This window comes from Anoplopoma fimbria, chromosome 19 (genome assembly GCF_027596085.1).
Source record: "Anoplopoma fimbria isolate UVic2021 breed Golden Eagle Sablefish chromosome 19, Afim_UVic_2022, whole genome shotgun sequence".
NCBI lineage: Eukaryota > Metazoa > Chordata > Actinopteri > Perciformes > Anoplopomatidae > Anoplopoma > Anoplopoma fimbria.
In genome coordinates, this window is record NC_072467.1 from 14,293,438 (window position 1) to 14,313,483 (window position 20,046).

The 20,046-nt window shown below is 39.0% G+C and overlaps 1 protein-coding gene across 1 annotated transcript in view; it reads right to left on the reverse strand.

The window, feature by feature from the left end:
* The window catches only part of LOC129108280 (NT-3 growth factor receptor-like), a 156,936-nt gene that overhangs the window by 101,005 nt on the left and 35,885 nt on the right, over positions 1-20,046 (reverse strand). The window lies entirely within an intron of this gene.

Here is a 20,046-nt window from a genome sequence, read left to right on the forward strand (position 1 = left end):
TATCAACTGAAAAACAAGTTATATGGCAAATTGAAACAATGCGTCCAGTGGTGAGCTTGAGACTGCATGTTATCTATACATTGTCAGGTGCATTTTAGCAACATTTACATGGGTTTTTACGCTGTCTGGTATTGTTTGTCAAAACCAAAACAAACCAGTACCAACCAGTGATGTAAAGGAGATGGATGAACATCTACAGTATCTGAAACAGGAGGCATTATTTTTAAAATGAGTGAGTGACGGCTTAGGCTGCTACAGGTTTAGATATCCCTGATCACTTCGGTCATATTTTTGTTTAAAAAGGCCTATATGGAAAATGATTCCTACAACATCTGCAACATCAATATGAACCTACACCCATAGTAGGAGACCACACATGTGCACGTACCTCCGAGCATGCATTCGATCCAGATAAAAGTCAGTGATTGGGATACAATTCCAGATATGCCTTCATCTCTGAAAGCACCTGAGCCGGCACCATCCAGGAACTCACACACTCTTCACACTTCACGGTACAGCCCTTCAGCATGGGTGTTCTGTGAGGTGTTACCGCTGATGAAAAGTGGAATCTCAGCCGAGAAAAGAAATGACAAATAACTCTTCTCAGGGTCACAGTGTTCTTGTACTGTATTAGTGCTTGTATTAATTAGCTAGATAAGAACCGATACAAAAAATGAAAAAAGAAGATAGGCTGGATTAAAGCAGTATCTAGAAGAGTTGAAACAAATACATAGGCTTTTCCAGAGGCATGGACTGTGGTAATAAAGGGCTCCTCAGCTTGGGTTTCTGTTCTGTCTTTAGGAATATTTCAAAAGCCACAATAATCCAAAATCTAATGGGAAAATCCATAACCTGAATATAACAAGGGGATGTGGTCACCATGACATCACTCATTGGTTTATGGACTGCCGTTATGAAGCCTTGAATTTGGTAGTTTGGTTGTCACCATCTTGGTTTTTGGATGACGCTATATTGGTCTTTGGACGACACCATCTTGGCTTTTTTGGTACCAGGAGTGACATGAGAGGGTGAAGTTAAGTACAACCAAACACTGAATAAGACATTTTTAGGTGACCAAAATGTTACAATTAACTTTCATTAAGTGGAAAGTTAAGTTTTAGCATGGACAACTCCAAGACTGGACAACCTCGTGGTAGCAACATGTCAAACACAAGGTAGCCCCGCCCTAAAGCGTTCTCTGCTTTATGGTCTACTTTACTCTACATGGGACCATAATTTAAATAAATGAACACTACGCTGTTTTGAAGAAGACTACAAACTAGCAATTGATGCCATGAACTCGTGTTTTTTCACTTGGTGTGCAGATCTATCGGTTCCAACTCTGCTGGTGTTCATCAACATGTCTGAGTCAGGGCGTGGCACCACTTGATTCTATAATTCCACGCCAACCAAAGAACAGTGGGATTATTAAATGACAAAAGGAGAGTGCCTTATAATTAGAGAGGCATCAGTGTTATCTGCTGAAGGGGGATCAGCTCTGATGAAGCTGTTGTGATATCTTTACTTTGCTTACAAAATCTGTTACGCATCTCTTTACCAATTACGAAGCATTAATCTATTGGTTTCATCTGAACAAGGCTCTATTATCTGTGAGTGTGTCTTGTAGCAGAGTGGGTCAGTCATAGGCCCAGTAACAATGTCCACTGTGAAATGCTAGGGGGACGGGGGACAGGAAACTGGCGATGAGACTGCACAAACAGCATTACCACAAGGCAACATTAATCATTCAACGTTTTATCAAACACTTTAGTCATGCCCTCTATCATCACTCTAGCACTCAATGCAACCAATCACCATGCCTCAGTCTTTTGCTTGTACCTGTTTGCCACGCGTAAAAGAAGGATACAAATGATCAATATTGTCTGAATGAGAGGTCAATCCCATCCCGCCGTCAATCAAACTTCAAGAGGGTCAGTGGACCCACTGAACCAAGGTGGTCAAGACGAACCGGGCTGTTTGTTATTTGCTCCTTTTTTTCTATCGCCACGATCCTGCCATTGGACCAATCAACATATTTGAAAGTCACCATCATGCCATCATAGCTCAAACAAGAAATAACAGAATAGAAAGTCGTGCCATATCTTGTTTAATTTTTTATTACGCGTCTGGAAGTCCACTGTCCTTGTCCTTTTAACGTCACAGCGCTTTGCGTCCTGGTTCCTTCCTTGAGCACTTGAACATTTAAATTTAATAAAACCCAGGACAGGCACCAGGAGAGGTGACTGAGGGGGCTGTTAAAAATTGTGAGAGGGTAGGGGCCAGGAGCAGGGCTTCACCTCACTGCTCTGCCGTTGCCCGCTGGGAGGGCCAGGCCGTATTGCTGGGCCCGCTAAAGGGAAGTGAGGCACAGGGAAACCAGAACCAGGACTGAGCAGGGAAGACTGTCAGATGCCTGCTGCAGTAAAATGAGAGGTATTCTAAAGGGAATCTGGTGCTCGGAAACACTACCGAAAAAAAAATCCTTATTGTAACTTTAACAAAAATGAAAAGCAAGCAGGTTATGAAACTGTCTATCGATCTACTCGGGTCCATTTTTGTACCTTGGACTGTACCGCAACTACACAAATCAAACACTGCAGTCCACGGTTCCCGGAAAAACAAATACAATTCAAGCTTTTATACAACAAAAAATATGATATTGTCCTGCAAAAGTTAGCCAGGGCTAAATATGTTGATTGGTCCAACCATCATGAGGTCACAATTTACACCATATTGTACAAAGGGAATATCGAACAGACTACTATGAATTTCTCAAACCTGAGCGAGCAACAACACAAGCAGGCAGAAAAACTGAGCTGTTTCATAGAAAAACTGAGCTGTTTCATTGCTCTTATTTTGTGTTTTCCTCTGGAGCTGATGTCATGAGCAGACTTGGATTCAAAAGCTTTTTGTTTGGGGGCCAGTTCTGGTCTGGCACCGTGGACTCGGAGCTCATTTGGCCTCTCAATGAACACTGTGGAGATTCTGGAGGGGAGCCGAGATTGACCACGGTATTGCTCTGGGTCCCAGAAAAATCTATTTAGATGAATGTGGGTGAGCTGAACGACCTGTTTTTGTTTGATCTGCACGTTTTGTACGTTTTCGTGGTGCAGCTGCCCAACATATTAGCCGGGATTTTGTCCAGCTACTTGGCAGAACCAGGCATGTAGCTGCAGATAAAATGAAACATTCATCAACACCTTCTACGACACCCATGTCTATAATAATACCCATGTCTATAATCTGTATAATTATAGTTATATGCACTCATAATTATTCAAAATGCTTCATAACAATAATCATAACATTGTAGTGGACTAATGGTCGCTGTAGTGGTCATTTGGGGGTTAAAGGTGGTGTGAGGGCAGAGTAAGGAAATGTTTTGTTGTGTGTGGATTAAATGGTCACGGAGGTGTGCAGCCAAAAAGACAAACGAACTTTGTTCATCCCTGCACTCCTACAACATATCATAAAGCATTTTAAAATGACTGATAAGGTCAGTTTTCATAAAATAAAAGGATCTAAGTGCATTAAAAAAAAAAAAGCATAATAATCACTTTATTAATGCAGTATAATGTAATTGTAGGTTATCAGCTGCCATTGTTTGTTTTAAGTGAAGTGACACAAATTGTATTTAATCTGTGCAAGCACACGTAATGTGTATCAACATTTTTTCACTTTACTTAAGGCAAGCAATGGCCACTTAGAGTAAGTTACAATCACATTATATTATATTATACCATGATTAGAATGAATTACATAAAGATTATAATGTATTACAACCATGAAAAGTATAAAACATATGATCCTTGCAACAACATTTTTTTTAGTGATGTGTAGAGTTATTAAATGTTATCTATTGTGTTATGATTGTTGAGTGCTTGGAACTATAACTATACAGTGATTGACTCAGATTACAATGCATTATTACTATTATAGGTATGTTTATGATTTATTGACTTGGGGGTCATAGAAAGTGCTACCAATATAAGATTCACTAATGCTCAAAGTAATGCCATATGTAATTAGCAGTAATAGTTATAATACTTTAGTTAGATATTTTTATTGGCAAATAATACAGTAGATTTTTTTACATTTCTTCTTAATTTAAACTGTAACGGTCTTTTTTCACGCTAAACATTGGATTCACTAATTCATGCCGAGTTCATCAACATTGCTATATATCTGAAAGCAAACTGATACTCTTAAGAATTTTCAGTATCGATTGTTTGAGGGACATAAAAAGCAATTTGACGCAAAACCAGATGAAGTGTTCAATGAGAAAGGTATAGTGGAATAAAAATAATGATAAGGCAAGGATATGTCACAAGACATCCCAGGAGACGGGTGGCAGCAGAGTGCAGCTCATCCTAGGGAGTGCACCAGCGAAGAAGCCTGTGCCACACCTGTGCCTCGTTACCTTCATTCAGTAGAGTATTTAAATCCTGTCTTGTTTGTGTTTCGCTGCTTGATCTTAACATTCTATGGAGACCCTATGTCAAACAGTTTTGCGAGTGCCTTGGTTTCAGTGTTTATTATTCTCAGTTTTTTAAGAGCCTTGTCTCTGTTTTCTTTCTACCTTTGAGTGTATTTTCATTTCTCAAGTAAAGCCTCAGTTTAAACACTTTTTGCCTTGTCGTCACTTCAAGTGGGTCCAGCAATCTCAGTGAAACGTTACAGGATATGAATAAAAAAATAATTAAATGTTTGTAATAGTCTTTTTTGATTATTTCTCATGTAAACTGTGATTGAGCAATTTCAAATGATGCAGAAAATGAGTCACTGTACGGAGGTGGGAAAACTGGGTAATTAAACATGACTACTGAGTTCCAAACATATTAATACAACCAATGTGTTGCTCTGTGATTCATCCAGCGCTACACTTGTCTTTATGTGGCACCCTGTGGCCTAAGCACGACTTAATTAAACTTCTTTCATTAGCGGATTCTTTGAGGCCTTAAAATCATTTCGTCACCACCCCCTCAGGCTGATCCCAGTTTATCTGACGACACGCAGCAAAACGCAATCTTTGCTCCTCTTGACACCGACTTAATTAACTGCCTCATCTACCTGGCCAGGGGAGTGTGATGTAAATGAGTTGTACCACTTTGTAGCGGAGATAACCTCCCTCTCGCTCATACAGCGCAGATAACCTCGCACTTTCATTATAAGTGTGGGGCAGATGTGCAGAGAGACAAGGGAGATGTGGGAGAGGAGAAGGAATACAGGAGGGGGAAAAAAGTAATTTATGGTGCTGATGCTAAATATGTTTTCATTCCCATTTTTGGGATACTGTTCAGTAGAGTGATGATAAATATCACTAGCAGGTTGAGTCACTTGTGAATAAAAAAAAATTCACGACGTGGGCACTTTAATTTTAACGTCAATATATTTTTGATCCATGAACATTTTTTTTACTGATATGAAAACGTTTTTTTTTCTCAACTTTTTTTTCCAGAGAATTCGCAGCGCAAATAAAGGCATCGACCAAACAAATTTAGCTATAAAGGTAGAGTTCAACCTATATCTTTGAAATGACAACACTGAGCCAAGACGGCAAACGTTATCACTTCTTTCAACCTTAACAAAGATGCCTTCGAAAATACACACTTCTTCCCTTCACACTTTTCACAATAAAAATTTAAAACAATAACGTTTTTTTTGTGTTTTTGGGTCGTCTATTCGTAATGCCCCCCCTTGTGTAAAGGCCTTTAATCCCACTAAACATTGTATTCACTAATTCCATCCAGAGTTCATCAACATCAATAAAATTAATATCTGAAACCAAGCTGATGCTCTTAAGAGTTTATGGTATCTGTTTGCCATTTGACATTAAACCAAAAAGTAAAGTACAATGAGAAATAGTAAAGTAACTTGGGTACTGTATAATAAACAGATTACATTATCTGGTGAGCATTCTGACATGTCGTTTGTACAAGTGAACATTTTGGAAATCCACAACAAACCCGATGGAATTTCAGCCAGTGATCATCAGGATACTTTGTCATGTAGACAGTTTTCCTGAGGCAGAACTCTTAACCATGTGTTAAAAAAATATACAAGGACAATTCAAATATCCTTAATCAGGAGAATCCGAGTAATTATAACAATCTGAGGAAATAATTTATGACAAATAGCTAGCAGCTAGGAAGTGGAGCTTTAGTAACATTTTTCCTTTTCGTCAAATTTTTCATGGTCACACTCAAGTTCTTGGTCATATTCGATTTTCACTACAAATGGGGGTAAAAATAATTCATGATGAAAATAAATGAGGGGTTCGAAGACACTTTTATTAATTACCAAACAGTTGCACTGGCAAAATTATGACATACACATATATTTCGCTCGTATTTTGATATTCACATTTCTACGATTTGGATCCTAGTTTGATGTTGTGAGCAACTTGCTGGCAACATTGGCAGCAAATGTGTTTGGATGGATGGAAGTGAAAAAACACCAAATATAATAGCATAAAAGAAACGGGTAGTTGAAGTGCTAGACAGATAGCAACACTTCACAGATGTCAGACATTGATACATCTCCTAGAACAAAAGGCTTGTTAGCATGTTAGTAAAAAAATGACACTAAGAGTTGAGTATAAAAGGGAGCACCTGACTTCTATTGCACAGAAATCTACAGTGCATAAAAAAACATCAACAATCTGATCCAATTGAAGAAGACACAGCCGTTCTTTCACCTGCAGTCATTCCGTGAAGTGCAGACCTATTTTGAGGCTGAATACATCCTTGATGGAATGACAGGTCATTCTCAAATGGATGCTTCAGGCTGTGGTGTGTGTGTGAAAAGTAATCGCTATCTGACCTTTTTTTTCGTGGGTGTTTGCTGTTAGGCTTCATTCTCAGCGGGCCGGCCCGTGGACCACATCAGCACCGGGAGACGTTGATATACCACATGCATCAAGCACGGCCTGACCTTAAGGATTGATGTGCCTGGCAAATGTTTTGACATTTCATGCGCCGGTTGTGGAAAAGAGCAGTAAATATAGAGGCAAAGTGAAAAGCAGAGGCCGACTCCGAGGCCCCTCAGAGCGGCTGCTTGTAGCGTTTTTTGTGAATCTCTTTTGAACCGAACTGACACCATTTGTCAAAACCCAGAGCTTCTCCAAAACGGATAACAGACTTACGCTCAAATACACTGCAAAGTGAACTGATCTGATCTTTACGGGGATACTATTGACATTAGAGTGTAGTTGCTCTCTAGACTGCAAAAACAGATCAGAACCGACACAGAGAGATCCATTTGATTACTGCAATGTCCAATTATTTGTTATTTCTCTTAATGTGGCCCCTCTTCTTTAGTGTGTTATATATAATTTTGTACATGTAAAAGGTCCGTGGAGTGTAAAACCTGAAGTCAACGCCTAAAAGGAGTTACCCTCCCCCCCAGAAACACTGCTCCTGAGCTGCCTGAAACGGCTCCATTGAATTCTCTCCTTCACTTCCGTAACTTTATGAGGTCACAATGTAACGGAAGTGACGTAAAACTCTTTCCGGCTAGTTTGGCCCTCAAACAACAAAAGTGAGAGACGGAGCTGAAGCTCCGGAGGAAGAGTTTTTTTAAATGTGAAACGTTGAACAATCACAACAGAGCGGGCTAGCTGACCCATCAGGGCAGACTTTGCTTTCTGGAGGGAGGAGCAAGCGCTACAACGGAGCATTTCAGAGAGAGGGTGAGAAGAGGTGCTGCAGGACAGCCAGAATGAGAAAAACAAGGTGGATTATGAGAATTAACGCATGTAAACATGTTGTAACTGTAACTTCAGATAAAAATATGCACCCGGAAAATAGCATAATAGGGCCTGTTTAAGAAATGTAAACTGCATTGCAGTGTTACTGGACACCCTCATATCATTACCGAAATGCTGATTTTTTTTTCCCTTTAAAAAGCCTGCAGCCGCTGCTGTTTTGTGTTTGCACAGGTCCACTTGTAGAATTCAACTACACATAAGTGAGGGAAGTGTGGTCAGTCTGCATGTGGGTGATCTCTGTTGCCACAAGACCCAACGTGGCGTCGAGTCAGTCATTCACAGTGTGGCTGCAGGCAGAGCAGCTGAATAGGTATCCATTATCGGGAGTCATAGCAAGACCAACAGGGGTCAACGTCGGCTGAATGGAGGAGAATATCTGTGTTGCTTACACACACAAAGCAGCTGAATGGTTCACAATGACTGCTGACAGCAGGAAGTGATGGAGGGGGGGGCTTTAATGCTCCGACACCCCACAGCCTTAAATTTACTATTCACAGTCTTTATCTGGGTTAATTAAATCTCAATCTATCAACTGAGCTCATTTGAAAACCAACATTTGATTTCAACGTACTGTTAATTAAAATGAATTGTCGTTATCTTGATTGTGCCCAGATTGTTGATTGGTTTGAACACACAAATGATTAAAGCAGGGATGGCCAAGTTGTCAACAAATGCAGTGTGTCCCAGTTCAATGTTACTGCAACTACTGGTAGTGGAGTCGAGTGGTTTTCTTAAGAATGTGATCATGCTGTACGGGTTGCATTTACACCTGGCATTAACGTGGGTTTCCAATCTGTACCTGGATATGACCCCTCGGGTCGCTAAAAACAAATGTTAAAGCAGAAGTAAATGCAAAGAGAATAAATTGCAATCTTAGCCTACGCAGACCACATCTGGAGGTGGTGTGGTTCAAAATGTGATCAGATATAAGATGCTGATGGTATTCAGGTACAGTTTGGCCTCATTCTACGGAATAAAAAATAAACAAGGTTGGATTGGATGGGTGGGACAAAAAGAACAGGACTTTTACCCAGGAGACAACATTGACTTATTTGCAGTGTAACTTAAGACACGCCACTTACATTGTTATTTCAGACTAAACCCACAATGTTTTCCTAAACCTAATAAAGTAGTATTGCCTAAACACTGCAAGGGCTTGCATATGCGGATTGATCGCTCATGTTCCTGGACATTCTTAAGAAAACACATGAAAAATAACAAAATAACTTTTTCTACGATAACTCAATCATCGTATGAGGATAAGTTAAGACGAGTCAAGACACGGTTGCTTGTCCGATCTAGGAAAGAGTGGAATTTGCCTTGATCAGTTCAACCACCTTCGACCACTCAGATTCTTCCTCGTTATATAGCTAGACAAGGTTTGTGACGTTGATACTGATCACCTCCCATAAATCTGCACACTTCCAATGCACTGCAGTAATTATTTCGTTTGTCATAGAAGTATTTGTTTATGATGTTTGGACTAGGAGTCTTGAGACATGTAGTTAAAGAGGCAGAGTAGCGAATCCCTTGTGCCTGAGCGGTTCAGGAAGACTTCAAGAGAATGGGTCTGTTTCTCCCACAGCGCTTTAAGTACAGGACATGACCAGTTATTATGATAGAAAGTTTTGCAGACAATGCCAACACATGTCTGAGTCTAACAAGCCTGATCTATTGATTCTCTATTAATTCATTCTAAACCCATTCAACCCTGAAGGTTTCTCCCCTGATTGACTTGAAGGTCACCCGCCTGGGAGCCATTCAACAATTTGTAGGTGTTGGAAGCAATATGTCTTTCTCCCTAATCATGTTTTGCGGATTTGCATACCGACTGTCATAATGTTTGAGTCAGGGATGATTCATATCATTTCCAATTATTTCCCATTTAATTGTTAATATGGAAATAAGAGTTGGCCATGGACCATGAGCTATTTCTCTGCTCCCATTTTGTCAATAGCTTTGAGTAAACTACTACTTTATTAGTTATAATTCACAATTCACAGCATTGTGTTGCTATGTTGCATTGTATCTAGGGATATATTCCATGAAAATGATATACAGCGGGTAAAATAAATATTGAACACGTCACCATTTTTCTCAGTAAATATATTTCTAAAGGTGCTATTGACATGAAATTTTCACCAGGTGTCGGTAACAACCCAAGTAATCCATACATACAAAAAACCAAACAAATAAGTTCTGAAATTAAGTTATGTGTAATAAAATGGAATGACACAGGGAAAAAGTATTGAACACACTTACTGAAATGTATTTAATACTTTGTACAAAAGCCTTTGTTGGTAATGACAGCTTGAAGACGCCTCCTGTATGGAGAAACTAGTCGCATGCATTGCTCAGGTGTGATTTTGGCCCATTCTTCCACACAAACAGTCTTCAAATCTTGAAGGTTCCGTGGGCCTCTTCTGTGAACTCTGATCTTTAGTTCTTTCCATAGATTTTCTATTGGATTCAAGTCAGGTGATTGGCTGGGCCATTCTAGCAGCTTTATTTCCTTTCTCTGAAACCAATTGAGAGTTTCCTTGGCTGTGTGTTTGGGATCATTGTCTTGCTGAATTGTCCACACTCGTTTCATCTTCATCCTGGTAGATGGCAGCAGATTTTTATCAAGAATGTCTCGTCACATTTTTCCATCCTTCCTTCAATTATATGTAGTTTGTCAGTGCCGTATGCTGTAAAACAGCCCCACACCATGATGTTCCCACCTCCAAACTTCACTTTTGGTATGGTGTTTTCTTTGAAACAATTGTACCTGCTAATTCCAGGTCTTTCTGAAGCCCTCCACAAGTGGTCCTTGGCTCTTGGACAACTCTTCTGATAATTCTTTTCACTCCTCTGTCAGAATTCTTGCGAGGAGCACCTGGTCGTGGCCGGTTTATGGTGAATGATGTTCTTTCCACTTCCGGATTATGGCCCCAACAGTGCTCACTGGAACATTCAGAAGTTTAGAAATCCTTCTGTAACCAATGCCATCAGTATGTTTTGCAACAATAAGGTTGCGATGGTCTTGAGAAAGCTCTTTGCTTTTACCCATCATGAGATGTTTCTTGTGTGACACCTTGGTAATGAGACACCTTTTTATAGGCCATCAGTTGGGACTGAACCAGTTTATATTAATTTGCACTGACAAGGGGCAGGATTGCTTTCTAATTACTGATAGATTTCAGCTGGTGTCTTGGCTTTCCATGCCTCTTTGCACCTCCCTTTCTTCATGTGTTCAATACTTTTTCCCTGTGTCATTCCATTTTATTACACATAACTTAATTTCTGAACTTATTTGTTTGGTTTTCTTTGTATGTATGGATTACTTGATTTGTTACCGACATCTGGTGAACATTTCATGTCAATAGCACCTTTAGAAATATATTTACTGAGAAAAATGGTGATGTGTTCAATACTTATTTTACCCGCTGTATTTGAATGTACATTCTGTCTCTTTATGGGTTTTCGGTCTTTCTTGACGAGGGCCCTCAGGATCTGGGTGTGTTGGTGCTTACAATTGATCTTTGTATCAACAATTAAGAAGAAAATCTCTCAGCTCAGAATAAGCCATTAAAAACAATGCTTTCTGGCAACATCAAATGTGCATGGAGGGTCTTATGGCCTTTTACCCAGCAACTGATAACTTGTTCCCGGTATTCAGATATTCCTATTTTAGATTGCAAGAATGCCTCACTCACATTAAAAAGCTTTCAAGCATTTAAGATAAGATTTAGCATCACACACGTTTAAAACTCTCATTTTGTTCTTCAGACACATCTCCCAAACCCCATTACCTCTATCTGTACCGTAATATGAGCTCTGATGGTCATTTGTTGGAGATTTTTCCCAGTGTTGGGTCCCAAGCCACATTTGTGCACCGTTAAGGCATGACCACTCTCAGTCATCTTGACTTGAGAACGAGTATTTAATCCCATGGTCTCATCAGGGTGCAAAATGTTGAGCTGCTCAATCAACAGTGACTTGTATTGATGAAAATGAAAGGTGACATGAGCTTTTGGTTCAGAACCAAGCGCAGTTCAGAGAACTTTGACTTTAAAAGCAGTTTTGAATTGAAAAGTGAGGAAAAGTCATAAAAAATAAAAAGAATAACAGGAGGTGTTTTACAAACCAGCGCAAGTCCCTATTCTGAGCTCCAACTGGACTATATTTAAGCCCAAACAGTCCCAAACTTGTCGTTGAATTAAACCTTAACATAAATTGTGTAGACACTTGTCTCACTGTCCCCTCCATCAGTCTCAGACATTCTCACTTTCCCCAGATTTCTGGGAAACTCTCTAGGTCTGGTCATTCTCCACCATTCCAAGTTAGCACTCTGGCGCTTCGTTCTTTCCACCTCATCTTCGCACCAGAGTTCTTCACTGGTCCACCCGAACCATAGTACCCAAGACACGTACAGGTTCGGACCCATGGTTCATATGGTCAATCATGTCCAAGTCGGGTGCCTTGCTGTTTCAATCAGCAAGAGAGCAAAAAACAGAAAACCTGGAGGTCATTTTATAACTTTCTTGACAAGGGGGATGGATTATATTCATCAAGGTCAAGCACTGGAGAGAAATGTCTTAATGTTACAATAGGTAAGACACAAAGTTTTATTTTGATTACTGGTTAATGAATGTTAATTTTTTATCTCTATCAGCTGTGAAATCGGTGCCGATCGGACCGTTTGGCTTCCAGCCAGGTTCGGCTTCCAGCCAGGTTCGGCTCCTACATTTATTGGTTCTTACTAAATTACACGATGCGGAAGCACCCTAGATCAAGCAAATATTACGGTCAAAAGGCTATGAAACTGAAAAGGAATTCTTATGATATGAAATTGTAAAGGAAACTGGTTGAAATAAGTTGAGATGATTAGGTGGGCTCCAGTTTGTTTTTTCTTCGTTCCAGTGATTGGCACATCTGTGTGATGCTGTTGAACATGCATTGGAAGAGTTTCCATTTACATCCAGTACAACGGTGGAGCAATGGCAACACACCATCCTTCACTTTAACAATGCTATCTCTGTTGCTGTTGTAGCTGACTGGGAACCCGTGGGGCGTTATTTCAGCTACAGCTATTAGTTTGCTCTCTCCACTGTGACTGACTGGCATGCTAATCAGCTTGAGTTGCTAACCTAAGCACATGGAACTAACCTCAGCACATGTTGCTAACGGCGTACTGCTAAAAGTTTAGGGATGGATCTCGCACTTCTGAACTTTGGTTCCACATTATGAACCTCAAACTACATGCTGTGTGTTCTGCATGCTGCTGAATGCAGGGCCCCTTGACCTCCCTTCCTTGACTCTTTGGCAAGCATACTCAAACAGTTATTGTGCTAATATTAATGCAATCCTGGATATTGAGCATGAATGTTCGCCTCTGAGAGTTTCTGTGGATTTTTCCTAGGTTTTTGCACAAACACATGTATGATTGTACATCTGTATTTGCATAATGTTTCCCTGACTGACATGTTCCCTTTACCCTAACCCTAAACCTAACATCCACAATCCCAACCCTTGCCCTAAACAGATCCTGATTCCGACCTGAACCCGGACAACAAGTCTAAACCCTAAAGCACCGCTGAAGGTGCCCAAAGTGAGGACTAGCCAAAAATATCTTCCCTTGAGTCCCTATAACACTCACTGAGCTATCAGTGTTAGCAGCAGTATTTGTGTTAATGCATGCGTGTGCGGTGTGTATGTGCATATTACTGTGAGAACTGCATCTTTGTAAGTATTTGTATCCATATCTGCTCCATAGAGCACAGCACATTCTTCTCTGAGGAGCTGCCCTGCTTTCAAAAGACTAAAATACATCCTCTAGTACTCTCTGTCTCTTGCTATGTCTCATTATGTTTGAAATACATGTTTGACTGTGGCATTTTGTCAATAAAGATAGTCAATGGTCAAAATATATATCATTAGCAAATATAGATAGATAGATATGTTGTTGTATAAATATGAACGGTTGTGGTGCAGTCTCATTGCATAATACTTGGAATTATTAAATCAAGTCAGTGTCCATTTTAGTTGTATGGCTATTAACTTGCCTGATTGTCAGACTAAAGTACCATTTTGTTTCACTTCAATGATGTCTGATGTTGGGTTCATATCAACATAATTATGTGTGGGAGGGGTACATATTTCGTTATATTTAGTTATATCAGTAGCAAGTTTTGCTATTTTTTTTAGGTTTTTCACAGAAGCTGTGATAGTGGTTGGTAGAATCACTTAACCTGGAACCAGGGTCAAAAAGTGTCCATCTTAATGTTATCTTCATAGCTAATGTCACCAGAGCAATAAAAAAAGACTACATGTAGTTGTTGTGAGGCATGTGCATACATACTTACATTTTCTTTTCATTTCTGACAGAGCTAAGATAGCAGTTTCCCCTTGATGCCAGCCTGTGTGCTAAGCTAGGCTAAATGCACCCTGGACCTCTCTCTGTAGCTGGAAACAAAACATTTAAAATGTATCTTACTCCGGGTAAAATGTAAAAAAGAAAACTCAAATTAGGATTATAAATTGTAAATAAATTATTAAGATTTTATACATTTTTACAACACCTTAGAATTAATTTAGTACGTCCAACATTATCATACTGTAACTGTGCTAAAACAGAGGGGTTTTTTGTTTATTTCTCGGACCAATTATAATTTATCATCTTATAATATAGGCTGTATATCAAAGTGGAGGAAGCCACAGTGAGGTCACCCGTTAGTTTTTGGACTACTGTTTTGAAGCCACGAGTTCGGCATATCAACCTTGGCCATCATGGATTTCAAGAGGGTGGAGCTAAGCATAACCGAATGCTGAATAATAAATTTTTTGGTGACCAAAATGTTCCAATTAACTTTCATGAACTGAAAACACACTGTAAAAGGATTAAAGTTCTAAGACAAAAACCTAAACAACTGTCTTGTGTATCAAGAATACATTGCTTTATGGTTTGTATTAATTATTAACATTAGAAAATGAACTCATGTTCTCAATGTTTACTGTTATATCAAGTGAGAAGTAGGGTCATTTTATCATAGACTTCTATACAATCTGACTTATTTTTGCAACCAGAGGAGTCGCCCCCTGATGGTGAGTAGAGAGAATGCAAGTTGAGGGTTATCTATGTATATCGCCTATGTACATCTAGCCAACATCTACTAATTGTTACTCACACTCAAATCCCTCACAATCAAAATATTCTCAAAAGCTAAAGAAACTACCAGCAATATCAATGACAAAAATGAAAGAAAAACAAATCCACTCATAAAGTTGAAGCGTTAAAAACACAAACAAAGAAAAAAAAGCAAACTCTGGTACCCCTTGCAAAATCAGCAATCCATAAGTCTCCTCAAGTCATCAAGACTGGATATTTTACAAACATCCCAAACTGTCCAAACATTTTTCATTTTATTTCTACTACATTTTGATTGAAAAATTTACAGCAACACAGCCTTACTTCAAATGATTTAGTCAAAATTACTGAGTACTTGTTTGATTTGATGAGAATAGGTTATTTCACTTCATGTTGGGTTTTGTATGAAATTATAAATATTAAACGTTGTTTATATGATTTCTATCATTGTTCAAACACATTCTATTACAATATAGCCTTCTTGTTTTTTCTAATCTACCTTAAGAAATTGTTAGTTCTGAATGAATTATAACATTTAACAATTACCTTTTTTTATGCATACTTATTGACTCACATATACTACATATATATATATATATTTTTCATTCTTTCTCGCTCAAGTCAAAATACAAATACAACAGGTGGTGAGATGATGAGGTGTTTTTTTTTTTAATAAGTCAAGTCTGTTCGCAGCAGCTTTCCCAGTCCAGCTGCTGTGTGTCAAACCTGTGAGACAACCAGTCCGGCTGCTCGTGAAGATTAACACTGCTGTCCTCAAAACTACACGCCTATAAGTCCACTGAGAGTGGCTCAGGAACTTATCTCTACTAAAAAAGACTTGAACTTCCACATTTCTGCGGAATGTTCCTTTCACTTATGTGCCTTTCTCCAGGAAAGTTTTATTTTTCATGACATTTAAAAAGGTTTGACTGAATTGAGTTTGGCAGCTGGATTAAAACGCAGACTGAAACACGGAAGCGGAAAAAGAGGGAGAGAGGAGAGGAAAGGGATGGAAATCATGTGATGCTCAGTATAATATACTGTCACTCAAGTCCATATTTGTAGCTATAAAAACATGAATTCCACATGTTCTCATGTCTATAAAAACTGTTCATCACTTGTTGTGAAAACATAATTCATAAAACCAGAAATAGCTCATACAGATACAGAAGTACAAACATTCAGGGGTGAGGTGACCTCTAGTGACCTGTGTTTAAGAGTGTGTGTGTGTGTGTGTGTGTGTGTGTGTGTGTGTGTGTGTGTGTGTGTGTGTGTGTGTGTGTGTGTGTGTGTGTGTGTGTGTGCGTGCGTATCTCCCACACTGCCAACTCAGCGCCTGAAATACCACCAGCAGCCTGAACCAGCTCATAGCTTGATATACAGGCCATTAGCAAATGCTGTAAATATCACAGGTAGAATAGCTCATACATAAACATAGAGAAAGAGAAGGAGAAAGAGAGAGAATATCTGTTTTATCCATCCATCCATCTTTCCATATATCCAAACCCCTCTCTTTATTCATCCAGCATCAACCCACCCATCTCTATATCCATCCATCCATCCCTATATCCATCTCAATATCCATCCACCCAACCATCAATCTCTATATCCATCAATCCATGCCATCACTATTTCCATCAACCCATCCATATCTATAACCATCCATACATCTCTATATCCATCCAACAATTTATATTCATCCATCCATCTCTATATCTATCCATCCAGCCACCATCCAATTTGTTCATCTATCTATCTATCTATCTATCTATCTATCTATCTATCTATCTATCTATCTATCTATCTATCTATCTATCTATCTATCTATCTATCTATCTATCTATCTATCCATCCATTCTATCTTTTTATCCATTTATCCATTCATCCGATGGATGGGAGATGGAAGAATATGAAATCACAGAACAATAGAATTATTATCAGAATAAACAGAAGAAGCTGTTGCCAATAACGGACACATGAGTTGTCTGTGACTACGGCTATGCTACAGTAGATTACCTGAGCTCAGCTATGGGTCAGCCAAAATGTTTTATATTGTCTCTGGACACATCGTATTAATTCCCCTTCCACTATATAATGTACTTGGGTAAACCATGTATTAATAAATTACAGAACAGCTAGCTTAATACATATTTTTTGCACAGATACATCGACCGCTGCAGTTGTACTGAGTAGAGGGTCTAACACCAGGTGTGTCCGCCTGTATGAAGTGAGAGAGCACCATCTGTTTATAGCAGCATCATTATTCAGTGGATGGCAGTTGTCATCACCTCTGCTGTAGAAAAATTGGTTTTGTTTCTTGCTGGAATTTCAAGGAGGTGGAGAAAGAGGTGAGAAGTGTGAGCTGCAGTCCACAGATTGTACTCAGTTAACATCATTTGTCTTTGGAGAAATGTCAGTGGGACAAAAATAGATTGAGATAGGGGATACTTTTACATGGTAAATGGCAGGATGGCCATAACATGACATTATACACTGTTATGGTATGACAGAGCATGAAATTACATGACATCTAGTGATGGGATACGGTATGGTAATCATTTTGCACAAAGACTTACCCACCGATGGAAGCGAGTTACCATCAAAGTTTTAGAATGAAGGCTAGGACAAGGTCTTGAGCTAAGGGGTAGCTAATGTGGAAGTGTCTTAAAATGTGCATGCTCTCTACTGACCAGCAGGGGGCGACTCGTCGAGGTGCAAAAAAAAAATAAAGGATTATCTTATCTTATCTTAGCTTATCTTAAATGTGCATTCTGAATGATTTATTCCCTCAGTCAACATTGTAAACATGAGTTTATGGTCTCAATCTCTAGTTTCAAGTCTTCTTCAATACAGCATGATGTTCATTTAGTTAATTATGGTCCATTTACAGTCAAATAGACCATAAAGCAGAGTATGCTTTAGGGCGGGCTTAGAGATCCATATACGTCACTCCTCCACATTCCCAATATGGTAACTTCTCTTCATTGGTTGCGAAAACTACAACATAGCGACTGCGGTATTCCAAGTAAGGGTAATGAACCAGAACCAGGAATATGCTTAGCAGACTGGCAGACCCCTGGTGTAGTAAAACTAGAGTTTTTCTAAATGGAGTCTTGTGCTAAGTTAATTCTGGTAACTTTAAACATTGGTTTCCTAACTTTGTAAAACAAAATGTCCCAAATAAATATATAGATTTAACTTTACTTGATTGTTATTTTTTTAAATAAAATAATAACGCTTTGAAAATAAAATATAAAAAAAAAAAATTAACAGGAATTACAATTCAAGTGCAAACCTTTTAATATGCAAATATGATGTGGGATGACATCACATCACATGATAGGATGTTATGTAACAAAGGGTTGACTTTCAGGCCAGTTTTCCTTTCATCACATCAAGGTGTGACATGAAAATATAAAAGCCCTTCTGATGTTGTCACTTCGTTTAGGCTTTTCTCAGATTCCCGTCACCCCTCACTGATCCTTCCTCTCAGAGATACTGCATATTCTGCTGGAAAAGTTCTGCATTTTGTCGTGTGACATGATCCAACCGCAGCCTCTTATCTGCCTGGTAAAGGTGAGGCTTTCGCAACTCACTTCCTCTCCTTCCCTCTCCAGAGCATAAAAATAAAAAAATACCATGAAGACAGCAAAAGTTTCAAACGGCAACAGCAGCGTTGTGTGAAAGACTTTGAAACAAGGACACAATAATCACAGGAGAAAAAGAGGAAAGCTTTGAAATGGAAATGAAGTGTAGCGTGTTGCCTGTCTTCTGCCACTAGAGAGTGAAGAGACCCTCCTCATTTAAATCTTTGATATGAAGACTTGCAATGTTTCCCTGAACAAGAGCGAATAGTAGCTGTTATAAGTCTAATTATTATAACAATATGCTGATTCAGCAGGGCTAGCGTTTGGCACAATGGTAAAAAAATAGCTGATTTGAGATAAATCTGTTGATACATGCTTAAACATGCTTACACACTCCAGTGTGGTATTTAAAGGCAACATCAGCAAATAGTTCTCATTTATGAGGTCCCTAGTTTATTGTTTGTTTTTTACTTTCTTTTGTTTCGGTTAAAAATAAAAGGTAACCTCTTATTGAACTTGTAATCGTTGAATGTTTGATGAAGGTTACAAATAATAACTGCAAATCTAGACATTGTATACAGTGAGTTATGGTGGTGTTAGTTATGTTCCTGCATAGAAAACTACCTTGTGATTGACAGGTCGCTACCACCGCATTGTTTGGTAGTCAGGGTATGTACGTATTGATGAGTTTTGTGTGTTTTCAGTTCATGAAATTTTAATTGTAACATTTTGGTCACCTAAAAATGTCTTGTTCAGCATTTTTCTTAGCTCCACCTTCTCTTGTCCTTACAAAAAAAAGATGGTGACGGCCAAGAACCAAGATGGCAACTGCCAAAATGCCGACCTAGTGGCTTAAAAACCATGGTCTAAAAAACAATGGGTTTTTTGTCTTTTTGCTCCTGATCCATTCAGAAGTCTTTCAGTACCAGACCAAACTAAACAAATCCAATATTTGTTTTTGATACATCTGTCCTTCATACTACAGTTGCACAGCATACTATGGCTACAGTGATATTTAATTTGAATACACATTAGTGGAGCTGTTTAAATCAGTACAGCAGCCCAGCTCTAGAAAACAGAAGCTGCAGCTCAGGCTTTCTTTGGCAGTTATGTAATAATTTGTATTTTCCTACAAGCGAAACTTGTAGTCCTTTTGCGTCCCTTTCAGTCTTACACCTATGACGGATATCTGTATCCCGGCGCCATTTGTCTCATAATCTGCCTGTGGAAATACCAACTCTGAGATTCATGTTCCCATTAAAATGTTGGGAGATTTGGGAAACAAATGTCAACCTCTTTGTTTTTGAACAGATTCTACCTATAATGATTCAGATCCTAACCTGACCCGCCAGATGGTTTGTTACATAAAACCATCTGGGATGCCATCGTTGGAAGCTGTTTGGAAAGGGCCGACACTTTCAACATATTGTTGGCAGGTGATTTGAAGAGCCATCCGATAATCAAACTTTTACCAAAACCAGTTGGGAGAAGAGCGAAAAAATATTCTTCTATTTCGTTCTTTGATCTTCTTTCAATGAAGAATTACTCTCCATTTCTGATAT